The sequence below is a fragment of the Trachymyrmex septentrionalis genome, unplaced genomic scaffold (assembly GCF_001594115.1).
Source record: "Trachymyrmex septentrionalis isolate Tsep2-gDNA-1 unplaced genomic scaffold, Tsep1.0 scaffold119, whole genome shotgun sequence".
NCBI classification, from domain to species: domain Eukaryota; kingdom Metazoa; phylum Arthropoda; class Insecta; order Hymenoptera; family Formicidae; genus Trachymyrmex; species Trachymyrmex septentrionalis.
The window spans coordinates 80,674-87,117 of record NW_017304320.1 but is presented as its reverse complement, the minus strand read 5'-3'; the positions used below and the strand labels follow the sequence as shown (position 1 = coordinate 87,117).

Genomic DNA, 6,444 nt, shown 5'->3' with positions numbered 1-6,444 from the left:
AAAGAACGGTTTTGCTAAAGTGTTCAAGATTTAGCTAGATACAAAGCTAAAGAGAATGTGAAAGAAAAAAATTGGCTGCTGCAGCAGATTAAATGTTAAAATATGGCATAACATTTTTAATTTTAAATAAACAATCAAAAATTCGTTGTTGCGGCAGCCAATCTTTTCTTTCAATGCAGTGCATTTTATTCAAAATACATCCTGGAAACATCCTTAGGATGTTTGTCTTTAGGACGTTCCTTGAAAGTCTGAACGTCTTAAAGATGTTCCCAGGATATCTCTCGTGATAAAATGTGATGCGTAGTAATTTTGTTGGATTATAAAAATAATTATGTGGAATGTTTAAGAGTTGGCTGCTGGAATATCAAACCTTTAGTGTGTTGACACATTGAGAAAAATATCCGGTTAAAAATAAACGAACCAGTTCTGATTATATCAATCAGAATTCCAGTTATCTCAATTAGAATTCCAGTTGATTTAACCAAAAAATTCTGATTCGCTCAATTTCAATCAGAATTCCAATCAATCCAACTATACGTTTTTCCCAGTACAGAATTTTAACTTTTGTAAAGATATAAAAATTTTCCGATCGTTTATGTTCTGCATGAAAAGAACGGTTTTGAAAAGAAGTTGAAGTATCTAAAAATTTAGCTAACTACAGACTCAAAAATACCTTACAACATATTTTATCTGAAAAATGTTTTAGGAATATTCTTGGAATGTTCAAAGAATATGGATATCATCTGGACGTTCCTTGCGGGTCTGTATAAGTTATTTTGTTGGGCTATCAAAATAATTATGTAGGACTCAAGCTGGTTGCTAGAACGTTAAAACTTCGCTTGAGTTTAACATGCTTGAGCTTCCTGCATAATTATTTTGTTAGTTCAATAAAGTTATTTTCAAATCAACAACACTGAGAAGAGTATCTAGTTGAAAATAGACGAATCAGAATTTTCTGGTTAAATGTATTAGAATTCTAAATATATAACTAGAATTCTGATATAATTAGAATCTTCTGATTTGTCCATTTTCAACCAGATCTTTTTTTCAGTACTATATATCGAAATTTTTAGATGCTTCGGCAAAATTGTCCTTTCTATGTGCATTTCGGAGCAATGTGAGCGGACGTCACGTGTTAGTGACATGAGGACAGGATTCAAATGCGATGCAATTAATATGAAAAATTGTTACGCGCACAAGAGTATAATACGAGCGTTAGGTTCATCGAACCCGCACACGTATTGCGCCACTCTTCAAACCAGTTCGTGAGTGACACCTACGCATGGAGATCGACGTGATCCATGAGTTCGCTTGCCGGTCGGAACGATCCACAGACGGATGAGTTAAGCGCGACCGTTGCGTGACTCAAAAATAATAACCTGTATTTTCAAATGGACATTCTGACGACATTCTATTTTTATTGTTTTATGTTTTATTTATATCAAAAAGTTCCAGCTATTTTTCGTCAAATCACAAAATTTAGAAAAGCTATTATTCGTCAAATTGAGAAATTTTGAAAAATCTAACAAAAGGACTAGTTTGATTCTAATGCAATTATCTTGAAAAGGAAGATTGTGCCACCCCTGCGAAAATGTTTACTTTCAAAATAATTGCATTAAAAGCGCATGTATTATTTAAAAGATTCTATGCTTTGTTTTTTTCTTGTAATTCCATGCTTTATTTATATATAGAAAATTCCAAGTCTTATCTGTTAAATCGAGATTAGCAGCAATTTAAAAAAATTAAAAAACAGAAATAAATTAATTTATTTTTAATGCAATTATCTTGAAAGCGAAGATTATTGCCGTTCCCAAAAAGAAAAATCTCCGCTTCCGAGATAATTGCATTAAACGCATAAAGAGTAACTATAAGGTAATTATAAAAGGTTTTATATTTTGTTTTATTTTCTTGATGACAATTTTATATTTTATTTATATCAGAAAATCTCAAATCTTATCTGTTAAATCGAGATCAACGAAAAAAAACTGAATAAAATAAATAAATAAATAAATTGATTTCTAATGCAATTTATCTCTCTTGCAAATTTATCATTACTCACGCAATAATCTTCGCTTTCGAGATAATTGCATTAAATGCATAACGTGTTACTTTAAAAGATCCTGTTTTATTTTCTCACAACTCTATGTTTTATTAATATTGGAAAATTTTATATCTTCCATCGAATCTCGGGTGAGAGATCAACAGAAATAAACAAATTTAACTATTTATTGAGCTTCACTTTTTATCAGCTTATGCAATCTAATTAACATTTTATAATATACATATTTTTTATTAATTACTGCTAGTAAATTAAGACGCGGCGAGCAACGAAGCTTTTTGTGACGATCGTGTCGTTGTGCTTGTCCGATAAATATCACGACTAACAGAGGAATATCGTGTTCCATCAGTTCCTGGACGAAAAGAACAGGAACGACCGGTTGTTCCCAGCCAACTCCCGACTTTTCCAAGAACGAAACCTCTGATCGACTCCGATCGACACCGCGGAATCATTGAACGCCACGACAATTGACCTACATCGCAAAATCGTAAAACACCGGTCTACCTCCTTGGGGCTCCGGTTCGGGGCCCACCCGAGACTCCGCGTTTGTTCTACGTGATCCTCGTTCCGCGTACATAACGGAACGTCGTCCCGAAACTTTCTCCGGTACGGTGCGACGCGCCGGCGACGATGGAGGTCCCATTAATAATCGACAATGATTATTATTTCCTGCTGCCGACTAAGGTTACTGGGTGACCACGAAAATACGTGATTTGAATTTAGAACGACAAGTCGCCGGCTGAAGTTGGCAATTGAAATATTAATTCTAAAAATACTAAATTATTTTTGCACGTTACGTTTATTTCATAGTTTATCGCTTTCAATTAAAATAAAAATGATTCTAATGAAAATAAATCTGACATGAGGCGAAGAAGCAGTTATTAATAGACTTATCTCTATTGGTAAATTGTTTATATAATTGTTTTACACACATCTTTGTCTCTGTTAATTTTAGATATATTATTAATTTTTTGCTGATCGAATATCTGATATATTTGTTTTAATATGTCTTTTGTGTGTGAAAAGATTAATAGGATTTTTTTTTGCTTGCGATAGAAAGAGAATATTTATATTATTTATACAATGTAAAAAAATGAAACATTAAAATATTAGATTGTAGAGCTCTCGAAATTCAAATAATGAAATAATTATTATACACTTGACTTTCATCAAATAATATAAAATTTATATACGTATAATTTCAAATATAATTCTTTCATTATTAAATTTAAAATATTATGTCATATTTTTACGTTCTGAATTGTTGAGAGTTGGTTGCTCGTGTGATCTATGGATACAATGGTGATCACTTGGTTGAAGAACTGAAAAACAGTTTGATATTTTCCAAGAAAAGCTAAAGTTCATCTCTTGTATAGTAAATACTGAAATTTTTATTCATTATGTGTACCTAAATGTATTGTATTCACCAAGAGAAAATTTATATTGGACATCGCAGAAAATAGTTTGAGATAAACCGAAACGTACGACAAACCTAAATAGTTTGTACTATTTATAATGTAATAGTTATACTAATATAGTATTATTAAAGCGCACTAATTACGACCGTATTTATTGCTTTCATTGCCGCCATTAAATTATTTTACTGTTACAAAAAATAAAATTATTAAAAATCAAAGAGTAGCAATAATAATAACAAATTTTAGATTTTAATACTGAAAATTGTTATAAGACCAATATTCCAAATATATACAAACGTTTCGACTCTTATCAGCTCGTCTTTAATGTCAAAATTATTAAAATCATTAGTTATTAATATTATAAGAAATAATTTTTGTGCAATACAAAATGTTTAAACTGTGATAAATAAAAATTTTGTCGAGATACGATTGGGCAGATCTTGAAAGGTTTCTACTTTCTTTTTCTCTGTTATTAATCTCTTCACGAAGATGTGGTTTTTTTTTTTTTTTTAAGAAAATTATTGTATGGTGTGAGACACAATGAAACGATCCTTAAACAATTTATATAACTGGTTTCATGCGATCCTTCGTAGCTAGGGGGACGTGCTCCAGTTAAGACGGCAACAATCAGGCCCACCTGCGCGCCGTTACGCGTCCCCGCACAAAACGATCATAAACGCGAGCATGTCGATCATGTAGGTTCCACGATCACTTTACAAAGAGATCGTCCGGTTACTATATCGCACTTTCTAAGTATCGTTTTTCTCGCATGATCGCGATTCTATAGAGAGACTGGTATATTGTACGTCAGAAACTTGTTTATTTAATCCATAACGTTCCAACCAATATGGATTAACTTTAACCTCGGTTCAACTTACTCTTCATCTTTTTCTAGGAATTAAAATTATTATTAAAAATATTTGTAAAGTTGAAAGTGGAAACAAGTATAAATCGCAAGAGACTCCTACATGCTGTTCTTTTTTAGATCCTTGCCTTGGATTTTAATAAAAAATTTTATATTGCAATTAATATTTAAAGAATTGCTTTTTCCAAAAATCTAATCGACAATATCAGGGGATGTATAAAAACAATTGAAATTAAAAGTGGAGGCAAACAGACTAAATGACTCCTTTTTTTTACTAAATATATAAATCATTCAAATAATAATATCAATTTATTTCTTTAAAAAAAGAGGTATAATCATTTATTAGCTGAATATTCATCAGTATTTATAAAGACAAGAATCATTCTTTTTAACTCTACTTTCGACTCTGACATCTTTTTTTCTAAACATTCCATTCCATCGCCGATTAGATTTAAAAAAAAAGAAACTCTTTTTATTCCTAAATAGCAATTACAATCTAAAAAATTTTATTAGGACTCGAGTTATAAAGATTTAAAACAGAAAAATGCGTCGGGTTCTTCTGAGTTTTGAGTTAACGCAACAAAATAAATCTCGTTAACTAAAAAAGTGCATTGCTCCAAATATCATTTTATATGACGTACAAATAAGAAGAATGAAATGCACAAATGTAATAGAGACATCAAAGAACGTCGTGCGGAATTGTTGTGAGAAATTGAACATTTGCGAAGAATTACTGTGGCTGCCCGAGGAAGATAAAAGAAGCGAGACGAGTAAACTAGAGATTGGTTTTTGGACAGGAAATTAGCTCAACAGTCAGGCGCAACTAAAGGTAAAGCGAATAAGACTAACTACGTATACGAGGCAAAAGTGTATAGTTCCTTTGTACTTCCTTGATAAGTTTGATTGAGTTCGTTACTCGTAATTTCAGAGGGCGAGGAGAATACGATACGATTAATCTCATTAAAGAACTGCAAAAGTACCTTACCGATGATTCAAAAGAGAAACAGACCTTACATCTGTTTCGATCCAATGCAATTTTCAAATTGTGCTGCACTGAGAGAAGTGTTTTTGTGATTGCATATTAAAGTATTATAATTATGACTAGTAACTCCATTTTTATAGTTAGTACCGCTATAATTTATAATTCCACAAAAAATGTATACCTATAGTTGACACCGAAAATTACTAAATAAATTATAATTAAATTACGGTAATTGCAATTATCTTTTTCTCTCAGTGTAGCAAATAAAAAAAGACCAATTAGTAGAATTACGCGAAAAGATAGCACATCATCAGTGATGTCAAGTTTCTATTAGACGTCAGTATGAGATATTCATCCATTCTTATTTTAAGACCGTCTTAAGTGATGTCTTAAGATGCTAATACGGCTCTTTGATTGGTTCTTGACATCTTAAGACTGTAATTAAGATAGTCTTAAATATAAGATCCGACTGATGAATATCGGCCTACGTCTGTTATCCGTCATTCTGTCATTCGGAAAAAAAGAGACGAATAGAGACGAAAAGATAAAACACAATTTTATTAAATTAATGATAATAACTATTAATTATCCTTATAGAAATCTACAAAGAAAATTATGCTGATGTTAATGACACACTGAGAGAAAAGTGTTCGATACTTGTGACTGTAATTGCACGGTAAAAAAATTATGGTTAGCTCTAAGTTTATGGTTGTAACTGCGGTAATGATAATTATAATTTATAATTCTATATAAAAAATGAAATATATAGTTGGCCACAAAAACGATTATAAATTATAGTCGTTTTCCTGGCCAATTATAGGTACTTAATTTTTTTATATATTAAACTTACAATTCGTAATAACAATTATAAATCCATGTACAAGAAAAAAAATAAAATAAATTTAATTACAAAAATGACTATAATTTATATTCGTTTTCGGAATCAAGTGTATATTTTTTTAATATACTATAGACATAATTATTATTACAAACATTACAGCAGAAAAAGCTATAAAAGAAGCTCTTAATTTTAATACTATTAATTTTAATACTAGCCATAATTATTTTACTATGCAGTTGTAGTCACAAATACCAAACACTTTTTTCTCACTGCAAAGAT

The 6,444-nt window shown here is 30.8% G+C and overlaps 1 protein-coding gene across 1 annotated transcript in view; it reads left to right on the top strand.

The window, feature by feature from the left end:
• The window catches only part of LOC108754697 (whirlin), a 112,044-nt gene that overhangs the window by 93,546 nt on the left and 12,054 nt on the right, over positions 1–6,444 (top strand). The window lies entirely within an intron of this gene.